Source organism: Staurois parvus, unplaced genomic scaffold (assembly GCF_062004578.1).
Source record: "Staurois parvus isolate SC_StPar_1 unplaced genomic scaffold, SC_StPar_1.0 ptg001958l, whole genome shotgun sequence".
NCBI lineage: Eukaryota > Metazoa > Chordata > Amphibia > Anura > Ranidae > Staurois > Staurois parvus.
In genome coordinates, this window is record NW_028319754.1 from 120173 (window position 1) to 143320 (window position 23148).

General features: G+C 44.6%; 1 protein-coding gene across 1 annotated transcript in view; it reads right to left on the bottom strand.

The window, feature by feature from the left end:
• The window catches only part of LOC149433143 (ribosomal protein S6 kinase alpha-5), a 119122-nt gene extending 104113 nt beyond the window's left edge, over nucleotides 1-15009 (bottom strand). Inside the window, exon 1 of the mRNA XM_089664597.1 lies at nucleotides 14916-15009. The gene's annotated coding sequence lies outside the window, so the exon portion shown is untranslated. The remainder of the gene's footprint in view (nucleotides 1-14915) is intronic.
• Nucleotides 15010-23148: the final 8139 nt, after the last annotated feature.

The window sequence follows — 23148 nt, forward strand, 5'->3', positions numbered from 1 at the left end:
GTATCCCTGATACCTGAAGTGTGATCCCCCTGCTGGATGGATGAGTATCCCTGATACCTGAAGTGTGATCCCCCTGCTGGATGGATGAGTATCCCTGATACCTGAAGTGTGATCCCCCTGCTGGATGGATGAGTATCCCTGATACCTGAAGTGTGATCCCCCTGCTGGATGGATGAGTATCCCTGATACCTGAAGTGTGATCCCCCTGCTGGATGGATGAGTATCCCTGATACCTGAAGTGTGATCCCCCTGCTGGATGGATGAGTATCCCTGATACCTGAAGTGTGATCCCCCTGCTGGATGGATGAGTATCCCTGATACCTGGAGAGTGATGACATGCTGATTACCTGTCTTTCGGTGGTTTGCCAGATGATCCCCTGATTCTCACCTTTCCAGATCCAGATGACCAGGAGTGGTCTGATTACTCAAATGCGCATTATTTTGTGCTATCTGGTTAGTGCAATGTATACTCATTCATAATCACAGGAGTCACGGAATTCACTTTATTATTTATTTTTGGACTTATCTACTGGTTATTGACCATTTATGTCACTTTTGCACTTTAAAGTCATTCTTGAGACGTTTTCCTCACATCCCCTCCCTCCTAGATTGTAAACTCAAAAGAGTAGGGCCCTCGAACCCCTACTCTGTATTGTCTCATGTTCTGTCCCCCACTATAATGTACAGCGCTGAGCAAACCTTTTGGCGCTATATAAAGTATAATGATAATAATTTTGTATGGAAAATGTATGGAATTTCTATTACATACCCTATATTTATATAGAATTATAGCGCTGCATTTATTGATCAATAACCATTACACAGAGCAGGTAAGTACAACACATTTGTTATTTTAAAAAAAAACCAAAAAAAAAAACCCTTTAACCTACTGCTGGACAGTCATGACTTTAACTGCATGACCAGATTACAATCTGTGAAAGGTTGTATATATAAACGTGTGATACAAACAAAACTCAGTTGCCAAATTATTAGGTACACTTTCTCACTAACACAAACAGTAAATCACGTGTCTCCAAACTAATACATAAATCACGCGGACATGGTCATGAAAATCTGTTGTTTTACCAAACATAAGAATGTGGAAGATTGTAAACGGATTGTTGGTGCTGGGCGCGGTAGTTGCAGCACCTTAGAAACCGTTTACCCCCTGGGATTTTACACACTAGAGTCTCCAGTGTTTACATAGAATGATGTACAAAACAAGAAAACATTCAGCTGAAGGCAGTTCAGTTTGTGACAACACCATGTTAAAAGAGGGGTCAGAAAATCATGGCCACATTTCTTCAGACCAACAGGAAACCCATATCTGCTCCATTAATGGCTCTTTACAGCAGTGCTGTGCAGAAGACCATCTCTAAACGCACACGGGGAAATTTACTAAAACTGGAGCGCTCAGAATCTGGTGCAGCTGTACATGGTAGCAGGGGCGGACTGACCATTTGGAAACTCGGGCACTGCCCGAGGGCCCGGGGTCAGTAGGGGGCCCAATGAGATGACCCTGGTACCTTTTTCATAGGCTTTTTTGAGTTTGGGCAAGGACACAGGGGCCCCATGATCCCCTATTGCCCGGGGGATTGCCCGGAAGTATAGCCAAAGCTGAAGCCCGCTGTTGACTTATGTCATATAGCCAGTCCAGGGTCTGAAAGGTTCCCAACGTATGGTCTGGATCCACCCAGCTGCCTGGACCAGCCTCTCAGCGAGCCTCCAACAGCCTGAGCCTGTCCTTGAAAACCCATTTGCCCTCAATGGTTCCCTCAGGCAGAGGAACCATGAGCTGAGTTGCCCTTGGTGCTTCTTAAAGGCTTGAAAGGCTCCAAGTAGATTATAGCCCCATTGGTTTAAGAAGGTGGCCATACCAATGGGTTTTCCAATCTCCTTTTGAATTAGAATATATTGATAGGATACAAGCACTAAAATATATAAAGGAACCCTTGTAGTCCTATGCCCCAAGATTGATCGACCCTACCATCTCGGGAAAGCCATTGCTCTTTTTCCTCACTCCCCGACTCCACCTCCTTCTGTGGTCCTGACTCCCTCACTCGCTTCCTTCAATCTCGCTTTACTAGATTTCTTTTCTCCCTTCTCTCTCTAATCCTCTCCATGTATTGGGGTGCTGGCCCTTGGAGCCCTCTGATGTGGCCCTCAACCTCAAACCACAGCAGCACACTTGTATTCTATCCTGCGCTTTCAGGAAACGCACCACATCCACATGGTCTAATAGAAGTCTATGGCAAAGCGCAGCTAACCCGCAGGAGTACTGCACTCCAATCAAACTGAATGACTTTTCTGCCATTCCTTTTTTCGCTTTTCCTTTTTAACATGATGGCCCCGAGTCTCAGCCCCATGTTGTAAATGCAGCCGGGAGCATATGATGCAGGGAAGGCGTCTAAAAGTGCAGCATCAGAACTGTGAGTCTCACCTCCTTTGTGTAGTCCTTCAGTACTCTGGCGTACACATCTGTTCCATTGGGCCGGTTTATGATGCTTCTCCTGCTCCCTGCACAGCCCAGCGCTCCAGTGAGCACAGGAGGGACAGAGCAGAGAGCCAAAGACTGACACTCACCAGAAGACTGAGAAAAGAGCAATCAGCAGCCTTTGATCGCTCAAGTATCAGCGCATTGCCAGCGGGGGATCGTTGCTGCATCCTCCTAGGGCAGTCATTTTTTTTTTTTGCCTCAAATTTCAAACTTCTCTTTTGCTTTGGCAATAATAACTGGAAGCCGATTTGTTTCTATGCAGAGCTGCACCAGATTTTGCACTCTCTAGTTTTAGCAAATAACCCACACAGGGTACAAATACTTTAACCTCTTCACGCCGGCTGAACTCAAATGTGCGGCCTCCCGGCGTCTGGTCCTAGACGCCGAGCAGCCGCACATTTGCGTTCTATTAAAAAAGGACATATGTGCTGAGAGCGCACGCCCTGTGCGCTCTCAGCACACATGTCCGGTACTCACGGAAGGGTCCCGATCTCCTCTTTCAATCGGGACCTTTCCCGATCATGTGACCGTCACAGCGGTTTGGGCCAGTTTTCCTTTGATAATAAAAAAATAAATCAGGAGATATCCATTACCATTTACCACCACATGAAAGCCCAATTTGTCCTGAAAAAAACGCGGTATAATTCACCTGGATGTACAAAGTAGTTGTGATGATATGTACGGTTTTACTAACACAGGTCAACGTTGCAAAATTGTGCTTAGGCATTTAGACTTGTTTTACCCTTAGGCATGAAGGGGTTAAATTAAAAAAAAAATTACAAAAAGGGTATACTTTCCTATCCTTCTCTCATGGAGGGACTGGGTTTTGCACCTCCCCTTTTGCTATGGTTAATACTTACAGACCTGTTTTGGGGATAGGCCATATATATAAGTCATCAAACGTATCTTCGGTACAACTCTCTAGCATCCTGTGATTTCGCTCTCTTGAAGCATACTTGTGTCTTCAAATATGTATTGGCAATCCACGATGCAACACTGTCGTTTTCTTCATTGGTTGTAATGTTCTCTTTTTATGCCTCATTTTGGTCTACAGACTAGTGCGGGTGTCGGCAACCCGCGGCTCTTTTTCACCTTGGCTGCGGCTCCGGAGCACACTGCCCACCAGGTGACAGGCAATAGGGCAGCAATGGGCAAACTACGGCCCGGCGGACCTTTTAATCCGGCCCGCGGAGCTAGGCTCCCGCTAGGCTCCTCTCACAGTCCGCCCTGAAGACCGGTGTAGCATGAAAATCTGTCTCCTATGAGGATCTGTCCCCCTCGACGTATCTGCGCATGTGCCGGAGATCGCCGATCGGCTGCTAATGCCTGAAACTGGCACATGCGCAGATACGTCGAGGGGGACAGATCCTCATAGGAGACAGATTTTCATGCTACACCGGAACGGCGCGGGAACACGGCGAGAGGAACGCGCGGAGCAAAGGTAATTGAATTGACACAGGGGGGACTTGGGGACTTAATATGGGGGATGAATTACTATAGGGGGGATGAATTACTATATGGGGGATGAATTACTATAGGGGGGATGAATTACTATATGGGGGATGAATTACTATAGGGGGGATGAATTACTATATGGGGGATGAATTACTATAGGGGGAATGAATTACTATGGGGGATGAATTACTATATGGGGGATGAATTACTATATGGGGGATGAATTACTATATGGGGGATGAATTACTATAGGGGGGATGAATTACTATGGGGGATGAATTACTATATGGGGGATGAATTACTATAGGGGGGATGAATTACTATATGGGGGATCAATTACTATAGGGGGGATGAATTACTATGGGGGATGAATTACTATATGGGGGATGAATTACTATATGGGGGATGAATTACTATAGGGGGGATGAATTACTATGGGGGATGAATTACTATATGGGGGATGAATTACTATAGGGGGGATGAATTACTATATGGGGAATGAATTACTATATGGGGAATGAATTACTATAGGGGGGATGAATTACTATGGGGGATGAATTACTATATGGGGAATGAATTACTATATGGGGGATGAATTACTATGGAGGATGAATTACTATATGGGGGATGAATTACTATATGGGGGATGAATTACTATAGGGGGGATGAATTACTATATGGGGGATGAATTACTATATGGGGGATGAATTACTATGGGGGATGAATTACTATATGGGGGATGAATTACTATATGGGGGATGAATTACTATATGGGGGATGTATTTTCAGTTTTAAAAATGTGGCTCTCAAAATAAATTTCAATTGTGGTTTTGGCGAGATTTGGCTCAGTTGAAAAAAAAGGTTGCCCACCACTGACCTAAGGCTATGATTGTGATTATGACGATACACTGTGGCCCTGATTAACCCTTTGCTTACTGGGCCCTTAAACCCCCTTCATGACCAGAGCGCTTTTTGCAATATATGCAGTGTCGGATTTGTTTTAAATGTTGCAATGGTTTTGCGGCTCCCTCTCGGAAACGGGTATAAGTGGCTCTTTATGTCTTAAAGGTTGCAGACCCCTGGACTAGTGAATGGATCTCTGTTGTTCCTATGTACTTGGATGTCATTCATGTACACAGCATTTATTTTATGCATGTAAAACTATTATGCAGCCCTTTGGGCCAACGTTGTTCTCTTTTCAATAACAAAAGTTCTTTGGTAAAGAAAAGTTGAGATATAAATGATTATAAATGTCCACTGGTGACTAGATATCTTTAAACAATGTTATAATAATTTAATTTGATATACCCAGTGCAATAGAACGGTTTCTCTTTAACTACATTACTTTTGTGTTTGCATCTACACAGTAAAGCAGCCCATAGATTATGCAATTTTCTTTCCGTCCACCACGAGCAGAAGGAAAGAAAATTGCTTAATTTCCCCATCAACACAATCCTTCCTGCAGCACTATTGTATTCTGACAGCAGGGAGCCTTCCCTGCCGGCAGAGCATAATGATCACTGCTGACAGCTATAGCCACCGGCAGCGATCACATGAAAAATCGACAGGCTGGTTGTACTGAAGTTGATCGATGGATTGACTTCAGAACAACCAGCCTGTCCATAAATGGATGTAACCTCTTCACGCTGGCTGCACACAAATGTGCGGCCTCCTGGCGTCTGGGCCTAGACACCGAGCGGCCGCACATTTGCGTTCTATTAAAAAAGGACATATGTGCCCTGCGCGTTCCCAGCATACATGTCCGGTACTCACGGAAAGGTCCCGATCTCCTTTTTCGATCGGGACCTTTCCCGATCATGTGACCGCCGTGATGTCACGTCACGGCGGTCACATGACCCTAAACCCCGCCCCGCCTCCCGGATTCTGAAACCCTTAAAGGGCCAGGAGGCGCCGGCGTGAAGGGGTTAATCTCGGACGGTCCCTGCTGAACCGACCAAGATCTGATCCACCTATAACCGGCTTAAAAAGCAGTGACAATGGTGTTTGAAAGGTCCACAGACTGAATCTAATGTACAGTATGGTTAACAGTGAGACATCAGGGGTACAAGAGGACTGAGATAAAATGTCAATGATGGCAATCTGCTGACAATTCAAACAGGAATTCCTCCTGAAGAGTTAAAAAATTCACTACTCCACTGCACCCAACCACAGGGACACACCTACAGGATTTCTAGAAGTATTTGTTTGCACATGTCATTATTAAACATTTCCAAAGGTGCCTTTGTTATCATTTTTATGATAAGGGTGAAGTTCCTCTTTAAACTGTCCCATTTCCTCCTGATGTAGATAATCTACATCGGTGTTGCTCAACCTTTTTCCAGTCAAGGCACCCTTTAAAAATTATGGACAGTCTTGAGGCACCCTTTAAAATTATGGACAGTCTTGAGGCACCCTTTAAATTTATGGACAGTCCTGAGGTACCCTTCAAAATTATGGACAGTCCTGAGGTACCCTTCAAAATTATGGACAGTCTTGAGGCACCCTTTAAAATTATGGACAGTCCCGAGGTACCCTTTAAAATTATGGACAGTCCTGAGGCACCCTTTAAAATCATGGACAGTCCCGAGGCACCCTTTAAAATCATGGACAGTCCTGAGGCACCCTTTAAAATTATGGACAGTCCCAAGGTACCCTTTATAATTATGGACAGTCTTGAGGCACCCTTTAAAATTATGGACAGTCCTGAGGCACCCTTTAAAATTATGGACAGTCCCGAGGCACCCTTTAAAATTATGGACAGTCCTGAGGTACCCTTTAAAATTATGGACAGTCCCGAGGTACCCTTTAAAATTATGGACAGTCCTGAGGCACCCTTTAAAATCATGGACAGTCCTGAGGCACCCTTTAGAATTATGGACAGTCCCGAGGTACCCTTTAGAATTATGGACAGTCCCGAGGTACCCTTTAAAATTATGGACAGTCCTGAGGTACCCTTTAGAATTATGGACAGTCCGGAGGTACCCTTTAAAATTATGGACAGTCCCAAGGTACCCTTTATAATTATGGACAGTCCCGAGGTACCCTTTAAAATTATGGACAGTCCTGAGGCACCCTTTAAAATTATGGACAGTCCCGAGGCACCCTTTAAAATTATGGACAGTCTTGAGGCACCCTTTAAAATTATGGACAGTCTTGAGGCACCCTTTAAAATTATGGACAGTCCCGAGGTACCCTTTAGAATTATGGACACTCCCGAGGTACCCTTTAAAATTATTGACAGTCCCGAGGTACACTTTGAAATTATGGACAATCTTGAGGCACCCTTTAAAATTATGGACAGTCTTCAGGCACCCTTTAAAATTATGGACAGTCGCGAGGTACCCTTTAAAATTATGGACAGTCCCGAGGCACCCTTTAAAATTATGGACAGTCCCGAGGCACCCTTTAAAATTATGGACAGTCTTGAGGCACCCTTTAAAATTATGGACAGTCTTGAGGCACCCTTTAAAATTATGGACAGTCTTGAGGCACCCTTTAAAATTACGGACAGTCGCGAGGTACCCTTTAAAATTATGGACAGTCTTCAGGCACCCCATTCTAAAATGTGAAAAACTATTTCAATAGTTTTATATAATGCAGCAACATCCACACATGTAGGACACCCAACATTAGAGGGAATTTATTCTTCCAAAGCAATTACACTTTTGCACACTGGTACTGACTAGTATTCCCATGTTTCTCTTCTCCCTCAGATTTTCTCCATCACTGAGCTAATTTGACCCCAGCATTGATGGAGAGGGGCGGAGGAAAGTCAAACTAGAATGCTGTGCAGGCAGCCGACATCCTCCTTATCAACTGCTGATGTCATTGGTTGTCAGGACGCCGGTGGCTAGAAGGTTTTAAAGGCGCACAATGAAAACCTGTGGCTTTGTGTAACTAAAAGGCCGGCTTGTTCCACGTCACCAATTTACCATCTGGCAGCGGGTCCCTGCTTGTGCCCTGCAGCCCTATCAGTCCATCCAGGTTGCGGTGAGCTGTATATCGCACCACCACTCTGACACCCGGGGCAGTCTACACGTCTTTCTGATGTGAGAAATGGAATTAAAGTGTTGTCTTTAATCATACGCTAATCTGCTCTGTATACTTTGCAATCTCCTACCAGGGAACATGCCATTAGTATTACACCATCAACAAGAACAGGGAAATGTATACTGTCGTATCTCTCTGCATTCAGCCCTGCTACAACTGTTCCTCCTGCTGAGGCTGGACCCATTCTCCATCTTGTGCCCTGCTCCTTTACATTGGCCTACATATGACATTCTTGGCCACAGACTTTTACATCCCAAAGGAAAAAACGTCCACACAAGAAATAGTTTGTTGCACTTTACTGGACAGTCCGCGGTAACTACAAGTGAAAGCATGTGCAGCACTTTAATAGCCATTTCCCCTTCAGTCTCTTCTCTGCCCAGGGTCATCAGTACTCAAAGGACTGTGCTCTTTGTAGTCACCTCCTTGATTGGTGCATCCTTCCCAGGAACCCGCCAGGGAAGCAGCCTCAAACAGGGATCTCCAGCCGGCCTAAAAGGCCTTTTGCAATCCTCCCTAGGCCCCACCTCCATAACGGACAGAATGACTGCAGCCAGTTCCTCCTATGTACAGGTCCACTCCACCCAGCCTCCTGCCCTGCTCAGGGCCTACGTGTGCTGACTACATTCTTAAAGATGAGGGGTGTTTACCTTCCATGCCCCAAGTGCTGCTAGGGCCCCCCCCAACTGGGCACTGAATCACCCATGACCAGGGGCGGACTGACCATTCGAGCACTTGGGCACTGCCGAGGGCCCAGGGTCAGTAGGGGGCCCCATGAAATTCCTCTGGTACCTTTTATAGGCTTTTTTGGGTGTGCTTTGAGTGTGGGGAAGGACCCAGGGGCCCCATGATCCCCTATTGCCCAGGGGCCCCATGAGTTGTCAGTCCGCCCCTGCCCATGACATCACTGTGGGAGGGCCATACCTAAAGGGGGCCTAACACCTACTGTCTCTACCTGCTGTACCAGACACTATTCTGCTACAGAGTCACCTACTACTAAAGTAGCTAAATGCCCGTGCCTACACACAGATGACTGGTTCTCTTTAAGGTAAACAGTATAATAATTTATTATGATATGATCACTCAAATGGAACTGTACAGTTTGTCCCTTTAACTACATTGTTTGCATTTACACAGTAAAAAGGGAGCAGCAATAGCTTTTGAAAAAAAAAAAAAAAAAACGCATACTGAAATCAGATTATCTATCGTCCAATACATGGTTAACGTTGAGCATTAGGCCTCATGCAGACCGGACGCTATAAAAACGCTGGTAGCATTAGCAGTAAAAAGTCGTGTTAAAAAGACATGGATTTTCCGTGTTTTTGCATTAGCGTTCAGCTGCGTTTTTCCACATTAGCGCTTTTTACGCACACAAAAAAAATAAAATAAAATTTTGTCTCTAAAACGCCAGCTTGCTGCATTTCAGCATGTTTTCCAGCGTTTTTTACAGCTAAAAAAACTCCTCTTGAAACCCACTAGTTCTGGGGTTTTTCCAGCCAGAAAATGCCCCTGCCAAAAAAACACTGATTAAAGCCTATGGCAGGCCATAGATAGGTCGAAAATCGGGTGAAAAAATAAAAAATCGGCTGATTTTCACACCGTTAATGGGTTAACTAGTTGGCCGTTTTTCTGGATTTTGGCACATTTTTTTAATTGGTAAAGTTGGAAAAAAATCAGCCGATTTTAGGGGGGGGGGAGAAGAGGAAGAGGAAAAAAAGAGGGAGGAGGAAGGAGAGGGGGGAGGAGGAAGGAGAGGGAGGAGAGAGGAAGGAGGAAGGAGGAGGGAGGAGGGAGGAGGAATGAGGAAGGAGGAGGAAGGAGGAGGAAGGAGGAAGGAGGAGGGAGGAGGGAGGAGGAAGGAGGAGAGAGGAGGGAGGAGGGAGGAGGAGGAGGAAGAGAAGAAGAAGAAGAAATGTCGCTATTATATTTGACATGAAAAAGTATTGCGGTTGCAACAATGTATCGATTTGTATCCGAATAAAAACATCTGTGTCTGAAATGGATACAAATAGATGCATTGTTGCAACCGCAATACTTTTTCATGTCAAATATAATAGTGGAGCTCTCTGCAGGGACAGAAGTAATTAACCGTTTCAATACCGTGCAATTTTACACCTTCCCTCCCAGGCCATTTTTCAGGTTTCAGCGCTCTCACACTTTGAATGACAATTGCGCGGTCATACAACATTGTACCCAAACTAAAATTTTATCATTTTCTTCACACAACTAGAGCTTTCTTTTGGTGGTATTTAATCACCGCCGGGGTTTTTATTTTTTGCTAAATTAACAAAAAAAGACCAAAAATTTTGAAATAAAAACACATTTTTCTTTGTTTCTGTTATAAAAGTTTACAAATAAATAATTGTTCTTCATAAATTTAGGCCGAGATGTATTCTGCTCCATGTCTTTGGTGAAAATAACCCAAATTAGGATGTTTTTTTTAGTTTGTAGGAAAGTTATAGAGTTCACAAACTATGGTATAGATCTGAGTATTGATCAATCCTGAAGTACTGACAGCCAATCTAATTTCTTGAGGTCCAAGAATGTCAGGACAGTACAGATATCCCCCCAAATGTCAGGACGGTACAGATATCCCCCAAATGTCAGAACAGTACAGATATCCCCCCAAATGTCAGAACAGTACAGATATCCCCCAAATGTGAGGACAGTACAGATATCCCCCAAATGTCAGGACGGTACAGATATCCCCCAAATGTCAGGACAGTACAGATATCCCCCAAATGTCAGGACAGGACAGATATCCCCCAAATGACCCCTTTTTGCAGAGTAGACAGTCCGACGTACTTCATAAGAGGCATGGCGAGTTTTTTGAAGTTGTAATTTTTTGTCATAATTTTTCGGAAAATTAAAAAATTAAAAAAATTATTTTCACTATTTTTTTTTTTACATATTGTCACCAGTGCAGTACAGCGTCATCATATAACTGGTATGGCGGTGATCAGGGACACTGACTGGTGACAGTATGAAAAAAAATATATATATATATATTTTTTTAATTTTTTTTAAGATTTTGTTTTCATATTTTACTATGACCAAAGTAGCACAATGTTACCATAGTAACATTGTACTACTTTGGGAAGTGATCAGTATTATTTTTTTTTTTACACAATTTGCTTATAGCAAAGAATTACTTTGCTATAAGCAAGCATTTACCTGAATGATATCGATTCATTCAGCTTTTTTTTTTTTTTTTTTTTTTTTGTGCTTAGGTGTGATTTGGTCACAGCTAATCACATGACATGTGCATCCATCGTATAAAACTGTCATGTGACCTGCTGTGATTGGTCACAGCAGGTCACATGGTACCAGCAACGGGAGCCGGTACTCGGATCTGTCATCGGCCGTGTCCGAGGTGCACGGCCGGTGACAGATCGCACTGCTGCGCCGCTCTGCATTAGCGCAAACGGCGCATGTGCGGGAGCACGCCAAATGGCGTGCACCCGGAGTGGAGAGACACTTCTGAAGCCGCCAAACGGCCATTGGCCGGGCGGCTAATGGTTAAATGCCGGCCATAGACGGCCATAAATCGCCCGATTTTTTTTACTGTTGGTTCGAACGTCGGTCTATTGAACGACCGATTTTTTTTTTTTTTTTTTTTTTTAAACGGCCGGTTTTCGACCCATCTATGGCCTGCATACGTGTGCATGGACATATAGGATAACATGCTGGGGGAGTTTAAAAAATGCCAAAAGCCAAAAACAGCTGCTGTAAAAACATCCCGTGTACATGAGGCCTTAGTTGTACAATCTCTGTTACCAAGCCGCAGAAGGATTGAGATAAAATGTCCATGATGGCAATCTGCTGATGATTCAAACAGGAATTCCTCCTGAAGAGTTGAGAAATTCACTTCTTCACTGCAACCAACCACAGTGACACACCTATTTCTGCTCTGTATAGACAACAAACGGCTCAACTTTAAGTTAGACACAAAAATTGTATTGTTTTCTGTGAAAATTCATTCCAACAGCAAACACAAAAAAGAACTAGTAAATCAGGGTCTATGGGTATATTCAAGATGTAAACTTAATACTGGAAATACGTGTCACAAAAACACAGCGCTATCCCAATTTGCATCAAAAGCAAAATTATATTTTGTTTTCTAGTATACTTTTAGGGCTCATGTACACGGGGAGTTTGGAAAACTCCTCTGAATGATGGAAACTGACTGCTGGAAAACGTAGGTTAAAAAACGTCAGTTTAGAAGCGGTTTTAAAAGATAACCTCAGGAGACCTTCCCAAATGCCCTGAAAAATAGTAAAAAAATTAACCATTTCAGACATTTTGAGAGAAATAGAGAGAGCAGAAGCAGAGAGAGCAGTATGTGTGGAGATGACTGGTCTTTTCTCATTGTATTCACTATGGATCCCATCATGAGCATAATGCGGCGCGTTCTACCATTGTTTCCTTCGCGCAAAACCTGGAGCTGACTGCGCTGGTGTACCGGGTCCATTTGAATACATGGAAAACGCTTTGCATGCATTTTTGATGAATAAAAAAGGCTCTGGACAGCATCTGGATATGGACCTGTCAAAAAATGCGTCTAAACGTAAATGCTTGTAAAAGCGGTTAACCGCGTTTACAGGCTTTTGAAACGCCGGTAAAATCTACTCCTGAATGCATTTTTGGTGCGTTCAAAAAAATGACTGTAAACTCAACTGCCTGTAAACGACTGTAAAGGACGATGTGTACATGGACACATAGGAAAACAAAGGAGAGTTCAGGGGCTGCTGAAAAAAACCGCTCAACAGCTCCTGAACCTCATTTTAGCAGCTGCAGTGTACATGAGCCCTAAAGTTCCACTTTAAAGTCCAACCATGCTCCGAAATTACAGGTGTTAAATAAAAAAACCTCCTGCAGCAATATTCACCTCCTATCCAGCCCTGTCCCCTGCAGTAATTCAACTCTGCCAGTAGATGCCACCCAGTCTCCTGGATCAAATGACGCCAGGAACAGGGGCGGACTGACCATTTGGAAACTCGGGCACTGCCCAAGGGCCTGGGGTCTGTAGGGGGCCCCATGAGATGCCCCTGGTACCTTTTTCATAGGCTTTTTTGAGTTTGGGCAAGGACACGGGGGCCCCATGATCCTCTATTGCCCGGGGGCCCCATGAGTCATCAGTCCGCCCCTGGCCAGGAATCAACCTGGAAGACTGAGGGCATCCTGAGAATGCACTGTAACACAGGTCTACCCCTCAAGGGGGCATCACCATGGCCCTCTGCATGGTAAGCAATGCAGCACAGACTGGGGCTGATGTCAGTATTTATTTTTGCATCATTAAATCGGAGCTCCACCCAAAAGGGGAAGTTCCGCTTTAAGCCTTTGTCCCCCGCTCCCCCATTAAGGATTGGCATCTTTGGGGAGTGAGTACCTGAATTTCATAGGTACCCGCTCCCACTTCCGGTGCGATCACCCTAGGCGATCAGAATCGGAAGTTGTCCCCACCTCCCCGTAGCCTTCTGGGACACGTGACAGGTCCCAGAAGACTACGGAGCCATTCACAAAGCACGGCGCTTCTAACGCATGCACAGTGTGAACCCGGCTGTGAAGCTGCAAGCTGTCACAGCTGGGTGCCCACACTGAAGGTGCCGGCGCCAGGGAGAGAAGACAGCCGGTGAAACCAGCGGTGGTGAGGACACCGCCGGACCGAGGGACAGGTAAGTGGCTGTATCTTAAAAGTCAGAGGCTACAGTTTTTGTAGCTGCTGACTTTTTTTTTCAGGTGGAACGGACCCCCCAGTCTGAGATAGAAAAGAAAAGAAAAAGAAAAATAGGAAAGAAAAGGAAAAATGAAAAGAGAAAAAAAAAGAAAGGAGAAAAGAGAAAAGGAAAAAAGAAAAGGAAAAAGAGGAAAGAGAAAAGGAAAAAGAGAAAAGAAAAGAAGAGAAGAGAAAAGAAAAGAAAAAAGAAGAGAAGAGAATAAGAGAAGAGAATAAGAGAAGAGAAGAGAAGAGAATAAGAGAAGAGAAGAGAAAAAAAGAAAAGAAAAGAAAAGAAAAGAAAAGAAAAAAAGAAAAGGAGAAAAGAAAAGGAGAAAAGAAAAGAAAAGGAGAAAAGAAAAGAAAAAGAGAAAAGAAAAGAAAAAGAGAAAAGAAAAGGAGAAAAGAAAAGAAAAGGAGAAAAGAAAAGAAAAGGAGAAAAGAAAAGGAGAAAAGAAAACAAAAAGAGAAAAGAAAAGGAGAAAAGAAAAGGAGAAAAGAAAAGGAGAAAAGAAAAGAAAAGGAGAAAAGAAAAGAAGAAAAGAAAAGGAGAAAAGAAAAGGAGAAAAGAAAAGAAAAGGAGAAAAGAAAAGCAGAAAAGAAAAGGAGAAAAGAAAAGAAAAGAAAAGGAGAAAAGAAAAGAAAAAGAGAAAAGAAAAGAAAAAGAGAAAAGAAAAGAAAAGGAGAAAAGAAAAGGAGAAGAGAAAAGAAGAAAAGAAAAGGAGAAGAGAAAAGGAGAAGAGAAAAGAAGAAAAGAAAAGGAGAAGAGAAAAGGAGAAGAGAAAAGAAGAAAAGAAAAGGAGAAGAGAAAAGAAAAGAAAAGGAGAAAAGAAAAGAAAAGGAGAAAAGAAAAGAAAAGGAGAAAAGAAAAGAAGAGAAAAGAAAAGAAAAGAAAAGGAGAAAAGAAATAAAAGAAAAGGAGAAAAGAAAAGAAACTTACCCCATGACCAGTCTGAAGACTAAGCACCATGTGTAGAGCCTAGAAAAATCCCTTCAGGGTGGGGGCAGCCTAGATATTTCTTAGTATTGTAAGCTCTTCTGGCATAGAAAATGAAGTGACTGATTCTAAGTACAAAGATGTCAATATAACCTACATAAATAATATTCATGTTTGTTATTCATAAATCTGTACAATTTGATGGTGCTATATATATTATTAAAATCAAATGTTCCCATGTGCTATACATTAAAGTGACTTACCACCTGTCCCCAGCACCTTGAGGAGCTCGAAATTCTCGATCCCAACTTTCTCGGCATGTCCTGTCAGGTTCGCTGTAAAATAAAAAGAGAGACAGCAGCAATGACACCCAGTTCCTCGAGCATCCAAGTGAATTACTACCCTCAGCCCAGTCATGTCGGATCTACATCAGCGCTCCCCACGCATCGATCCGGATATATATGAAATATGCTCAGCCGTACATCAAGACTTTAATCCAATAACACCTACTGATCGCATTCGATCAGTGGTGGATTAATTAAAAAAAAAAGTGAATTTATTATCGAACAGAAGAAGATAAGGGCTGACTCAGCGCCTTCCATTAATTAGTTATTGGACTTTAGTGCCGACTCACCACTTTGCAAAACCTTCACATAAAACAAACTGACACACAAACTTATGAATATCAGCATGAAGTCCTTCCAAACCTTACAGGGGGAATGCAACTGGCCGAACGACGGCATTCTCCGACCTCTACAAGTGAAATATTTTGGAGCTGAATTTACTAAAACGCAAACGGGCTTTCGGTTTGCAAATTCACTTTTACTTCACAAAGGAATTTTCCATTAGCCCAGAGAATGCAGTGAAAATTCACATTGCAATGAATACCCAACCTGGAACAAGCGAAATAATAATAATAATAATTAAAAAAAAAAAAAACCCACTATTTTTGCTTGCACATGATTGGGTGATGAAAGTCAGCAGAGCCCCAGAGCTCATTCACTAAGCTAAAGGAGATTTTTCCTTTTGCTTTTACTAAATCAATCCCTTTGTCTCCCACTTGGTTAATCACTTCCAGTCCGGACACTTTCCCCCCCTTCCAGTCCGGACACTTTCCCCCCTTCCAGTCCGGACACTTTCCCCCCCTTCCAGTCCGGACACTTTCCCCCCCTTCCAGTCCGGACACTTTCCCCCCCTTCCAGTCCGGACACTTTCCCCCCCTTCCAGTCCGGACACTTTCCCCCCCTTCCAGTCCGGACACTTTCCCCCCCCCCTTCCAGTCCGGACACTTTCACCCCCTTCCAGTCCGGACACTTTCACCCCCTTCCAGTCCGGACACTTTCACCCCCTTCCAGTCCGGACACTTTCACCCCCTTCCAGTCCGGACACTTTCCCCCCCTTCCAGTCCGGACACTTTCCCCCCCTCCCAGTCCGGACACTTTCCCCCCCTTCCAGTCCGGACACTTTCACCCCCTTCCAGTCCGGACACTTTCCCCCCCTTCCAGTCCGGACACTTTCCCCCCCTTCCAGTCCGGACACTTTCACCCCCTTCCTGTCTGGACACTTTCCCCCCCTTCCCGTCCGGACACTTCCCCCCCTTCCAGTCTGGACACTTTCACCCCCTTCCAGTCCGGACACTTTCCCCCCCTTCCAGTCCGGACACTTTCCCCCCCTTCCAGTCCGGACACTTTCCCCCCCTTCCAGTCCGGACACTTCCCCCCCTTCCTGTCCGGACACTTTCCCCCCCTTCCAGTCCGGACACTTCCCCCCCTTCCTGTCCAGGGCAATTTTCAGCTTTCAGCGCTATCACACTTTGAATGACAATTGCGCGGTCATGCAACACTGCACCCATATGAATTTTTTACCATTTTTTTGAGACAGATAAAGCTTTATTTGGGTGGTATTTATTCACAGCTGGGATTTTTATTTTTTTTGCTATGTAAATTAAAATGTCCAAAAATTTTGAAAAAAAGTGTTTTTCTTATAAAATTTTACAAATAAATAATATGTCATCATAAATCTTGGCCAAAATGTATTCAGTTATCTTTTTAGTAAAAAAAAAAAATAAGCCAAATTAGTTTATAACCAAAAATTATAATTTTTAAAACATTTTTTACATTTTTATTTTATTTTTTTATATTATTTATGGTTTTTACATACTGTCACCCTAGCAGTAGTGTCGCCATGGTGACCCTGTACTACTTGTGGGGGGTGATGAAGATTTTTTTTTTTTTTACACCGATTGCTTTTACACCCATATAGGATGTAAAAGCAATCATTTCTCTTTCTCTCTGTCTGCATTCTTGCAGCCATTAAGAACTACTGAGTGAGCTGTGATTGGTCACAGCTTGTCACATGGTACAAAGCTGTTGTGAATAGCCCTGTACCATGTGACCTCTGTGATCATTCACAGATTACACACGTAGTAAGCAATGATGTCACAAGCAGGGGCGGACTGACCATTCGGGCACTCGGGCACTGCCCATGAGATGCCCCTGGTACCTTTTATAGGCTTTTTTGGGTGTGTTTTGAATGTGAGCAAAGACACAGGGGCCACATGATCCGCTATTGCCCGGGGCCCTATGAGTTGTCAGTCCACCCCTGGTCACAAGTGACACCTTGCTTACTACTCTGCATGTGATCACTGCTTGGCCAATCAGTGATCACATGATCGGGACCTCGTACAGAGGTCCCGTCCGACGATCGGTGTTTCACTGTGGGGACTGGATCGCGGTGCTGCGCGCTCCCAGCAAGCAGGGTGCGGGGAGGCCGTTTATATACAACGGCCGGACAGGAGGTGGTTAAAATCCATAGCCCAGCTGTAATCTTCACACCTGAAATAGCCATGGGATCCTCTACTCCCCCCGGTCGATTCTCCACTCCCCCCACATATAAAAATATATAGATGAACAAGGTCCTCATTTAAATCACCGGATACTAAACATTTGGGGGGGGGGGGAAGCTAAATAAAAGCTATTAGGAGCATATTTGGATTGTTTAGTGTTTTTTTCTGCCCGAAAAAATGTTCCCAAAAACTCTACAAAAACAATTTTTTCTGCTCCCAAATGTTGAAGCTTTAACCACCAGCATTGCAGGAGCGGGTGGTCGTTTATAAACACTGATCGCTGTACGGGACCTTTGTGTGAGGTCCCGATCATGTGATCGCTGATTGGCCAAATCAGCGATCACATGAACAGTAGTAAGCAAGATGTCAGTTCTGACATCACTGCCTACTACTAGTAAAATCTGTGAATGATCACAGAGATCACATGGTACAGGGCCATTGACAACAGCCTTGTACCATGTGATAAGCTGTGACCAATCACAGTTCACACAGTATTTCTCCATGGCTGCAAGAATGCACCCAGTTTGACACCCCTGTTGTAGTTGATTAATTCACAGAAGTCTGTGAATGAATGTTGTGGTCATGTGGGCGGAGCCCAGCACGCCCACACTCTTTTTAAAAAAAGACAGTTGGTATGGGGGATCTTCTCCATGTGCTGCTGTCACAGGGAAGGGGGGATTGGCGAATGGCTGCAGCAGTGGAACATGTTACGTTTCACCCTAAAAACGGGTGGAACATGTAACATGTTCTCAAAGGTGAACTTACCCTTTAATATAATGAGAACAGTTGGCACAACATTGGGAGAGCAGACTGGAATGCACTAGCAATGATGACTTCACTGTACTAGTCAGTGGGGGGGGACTAGGCGCCGTTGGGTGAGCATGTGTACCGACTGGCCGTCGCATTCAGAATGACGGAGCGAATAGAGCAACTAATCTGCATCAAATTTTATGGCAAGCTGGAACGTTGCTCCGTGGAAACTATTCGGACGATTCGGAAGGTTCTCAGGGATGATGCAATGAGTGCAGCGCAAATAACAGAGTGGCACAAATGCTTCAAAGATGGTTGAGAATCTGTTGAAAGTGATCCATGTCCTGGAAGGCCTGCTACAAAAAACACCTGAGAATGCTGAACGAGTACGGGCTGCAATCGTCAAGGATCAGCGACTGACTGAGAACTAGACGCTGATCAGGGGATTCCAAAGACGACTGTGTCCGAGAGGACGCAGAATCTTGGCATGAAACGTGTCGTGGCAAAATTCGTTCTGCGGCTTCTGCTACATATGTCCTATCTACAATGTATCTTGCATTTTCTTCAATAAATGTCTATTTATTTATTTCAGGTACTTATATAGCGCCGTCCATTTACGCAGCGCTTTATTATTATTATTTTACAGGATTTATATAGTGCCAACAGTTTGCTCAGCGCTTTACAATATAACGGGAGACAATACAGCAACAATACAGTTCAATACAAGAGGGTTAGGAGGGACCTGATCCTGGGAGCTTACAATCTAGGAGGGAGGGGCTAGTGGTACAAAAAGGTAATAACTGTGGGGGATGGACTGGTATGAGGAATAGAAGATTGCAGTATTAGCTGAGGGCAGGATAGGCTTCCCTGAAGAGATGGGTTTTCAGAGATCGTCTAAAAATGAGCAGAGTAGGCGATCGTCTGATAAATTGGGGTAGAGAGTTCCAGAGGATGGGGGAAGCTCTGGAGAAGTCCTGGAGACAAGCATGGGAGGAGGAGACAAGGGAGCTAGAGAGTAGGAGGTCTTGCGAGGAGCGGAGAGGACGGTTTGGGTGATATTTGGAGACAAGATTGGTGATGTAATTTAGGGCGGAGTTATAAATGGCTTTATATGTCATTGTTAGTGTTTTGAATTTTGTCAGTTGGGCAACAGGAAGCCAGTGGAGGGATTGGCAGAGAGTGATGGAGGACACCGAGTGGAGGCCAGTGGAGGGATTGGCAGAGAGGGAAGGACGACACTGAGTGGAGGCCAGTGGAGGGATTGGCAGAGAGGGATGGAAGAAACTGAATGGAGGCCAGTGGAGGGATTGGCAGAGAGGGAAGGATGACACTGAGTGGAGGCCAGTGGAGGGATTGGCAGAGAGGGATGGAAGAAACTGAATGGAGGCCAGTGGAGGGATTGGCAGAGAGGGATGGAGGACACTGAATGGAGGCCAGTGGAGGGATTGGCAGAGCGGGGTGGAGGACACTGAATGGAGGCCAGTGGAGGGATTGGCAGAGAGGGATGGAGGACACTGAGTGGAGGTCAGTGGAGGGATTGGCAGAGAGGGGTGGAGGACACTGAATGGAGGCCAGTGGAGGGATTGGCAGAGCGGGGTGGAGGACACTGAATGGAGGCCAGTGGAGGGATTGGCAGAGAGGGATGGAGGACACTGAGTGGAGGCCAGTGGAGGGATTGGCAGAGAGGGGTGGAAGATACAGAACGGTTAGTAAGGTGGATGAGTCCGGCAGCAGCATTCATGATAGACTGAAGAGGGGATAGCCTGCGGTGAGGTCGGCCAATGAGGAGGGAGTTACAGTAGTCACGGCGAGATATAACAAGGGAGTGAATAAGTTGCTTAGCTTACATATATATTGTACATTCACATCAGTCCCTAACCCTCAAGGGAAGTACAATCTAAGGTCCCTAACCCTCAAGGGGCGTACAATCTAAGGTCCCTAACTCCCATCATACATACACATATTAGGGCCAATTTAGACAGGATCCAATTAACCTACCAGCATGTCTTTGGAGTGTGAGAGGAAACCGGAGTACCCGGAGGAAACCCACGCAGGCACAGGGAGAACATGCAAACTCCAGGCAGGAGGTGCAGTGACTGGGATTTGAACCAACGACCCGAGTACTGCCAGGCGGAAGTGCTAACCATTTAGCCACTGTGCTGCCCGCTCTATTTTTCATATTACCTGGCTGCATACTTTCCAGACAGACCTCGTATGTATAAAAAAACAAACAAATATAGACATCAACAGATTTCACGTTCCATCCAATATGCCCCCCGGTCACACTAATAACAAGTTCCCCCAATTACAATGAACTGAGATGACGCTAGATTTTATTCAGCCCAGTTTCCAGGCTTCAGTCTCTCTGCCATCTGCACAAACCTCGGGAGTACGCCGCACACAGCTTGCCCCGTAGTAACAAAGCGGACAGAGAAGGAGACGGTTAAACCCCGCAGCCCTCTCCACAACAACAAAACATGATGGGAAAGTACAGTGTGTTCTAGCGCAAAGAAAAAAAAAAAAGCAATTAGCAAAAAAATGATCAACAACTTTATTAAGACAATAGTGAAGCACTCAATACTTGAGAACACTACAGAGGACGAATATTGTGGAAGCTTCTTCCCCTTCTGAGGCTCAATAAATGGATCCCTTACATTTGCAAATCAAGGACATTGTCTAAGCAGGATTATTATTATTAGATTGTAATATTATTAATTTTATAAGCATGCAGGTTATTAACCCCTCGCCTACAGGACACTTATACCCCCTTCCAGTCCGGACGCTTTCCCCCCCCTTCCTGCCCAGGCCAATTTTCAGCTTTCAGCGCTGTCACCCTTTGAATGACAATTGCACGGTCATGCAACACTGTACCCATATGAATTTTTTATCATTTTTTTGAGACAGATAGAGCTTTATTTTGGTGGTATTTAACCTCCTCGGCGGTATGACTATTTCCGATTTTTTGTGCTGAAAGCGGTACATTTTTTTTGCATGGAAATATGTAGTTTTTTATTGTAGGCCTGTAATTCTTAGGAATAACTCACTAAAATCTGTCCGAACAAGAGTCTAGTAAACATCCCGGGGAGGATAAAATTTGAAACACGAAATCATAAATTATAATATAATAATCATAAAAATTAATAATATAATAATAAATGTAATTCAATAACATAATCAAACCAAAAACACTGAAGTGTGAAATAGAGCGCCAAGTTCGCCCATCGCTGAGCTCAGTCGCAGAATCATTTTCAGTGTCTGATGAGGAATTTCCCCCACCAATCATTATCACTCAATTCTGCAAGTGGTTCTGATTTACTATCGCTGTTCTCTAGCCGGTCTAAAACCGCTTTTGTCCTAAAGGGACGCTTTCTGGACGCCATGGACGTTTCTGTTTCCAGGCAGAAAGAACAGTAAAAATGCAGGCAGGGCGCCGGACAAAGCACTCGGGACAAAATGTATGTGAAATGGTTTGAAACAGCAATGTTTTACCATGTAATAATCATTTTTAAAAAAATGACATTTTTTAAAAATGTAAAATTTGCCGCCGGTTCCGGCGCCCGTACGTCCCGACGTCACAGGGACCGGAACACAGAAGCCGGATTCCGGCATCGGCCGGAGGAGATGGCCGGGGACGCTGCAGGGGACACATCGCGGGAGCGAAGGACAAGGTAAGTGCTGCAGGGACTCCCTGAGAAACGCCACATGGTAAGCCCGAGTGTAGCTCGGGGGGGGGGGGGGGGGGGTTACCGCTTTTGGTACTCAAATTTTACCCCGAGCTACACTCAGGAATACCGCTAAGGATGTTATTCACATCTGGGTTCTTTATTTTTTGCTAAACAAACCAAAACTACTGAAAATTTTGCAAAAAAAAGTTTTTTCTTAGTTTTTGTTATAAAATTTTGTAAATAAGTGATTTTTCTCCTTCATTGATGTGCGCTAATGAGGCTGCAGTGATGGGCACTGATAGGCAGCACTGACTGGCACTGTTAGGTAGCATTGACTGGCATTAATAGGTGGCACTGATAGGTGACACTGAAAGGCAGATCAGATGGGCACTGATATGTGGCACTGATAGGCACTATGTGGCATTTATGGGGCACTGGCAGGTGACACTGATGGAACACTGACAGGTGGCACTGCTGGGGCTACACTGATCATCGGTGCCCTGATGATCACTGTAGATGTCCCCTCTGAGGAATGCCAATTACCGGCTCTCCTCTGTCAGCGTGACAGCTCGTGAGGAGCGATCAGCTGTGATTGGACACAGCTGATCACGACCGAGCCGATGTCTCCGGCTCTTTCCGTTGATCGGTGATCCGTTGTCCGAGGGACCCAGCGTACCACCGATCGCCGCGCATGAGCGGTTAGACTGGGGGGACGTCATACAACATCCTCCCAGAACGCGATAACCGCCTTGCACCCGTCATTTCCTTATAGGGGGGGTGGGAGGCGGTTGAACATAGAAGGTAGTTTAGGTACCCTCACTGTTTTTTCCTTTATTGTAAAGTTTACCTTAAAGTGATCTTAAAGCTTCCTCTTCTTTTTATTTTTTTAATTAAAATGATAAACATATTATACTTTCCTGCTCTGTGTAATGGTTTTGCACAGAGCACCCCTGATCTTCCTTTTCTCAGGTCCCCCGTCAATACTCCTGCCCCCCCCATGTCCCTGAGATGATTGTAAACATATTTTTTTAATTGCACGAACAGTTAGGGCTCGCTCACACTCGACTAATGTCTAACTCTTGTCACACACCCCTATAGCGTTTGGCAGGCGTTAGGGAAGCATTTTTAACGCTCCCCAAATGCCCTATGCATGCTTTTGAGGCATTTGCCAAGCGTTAAAACCGCACCACAAATGCCTATAATGACATTTAATGATATTAATGCTCCACAAACACC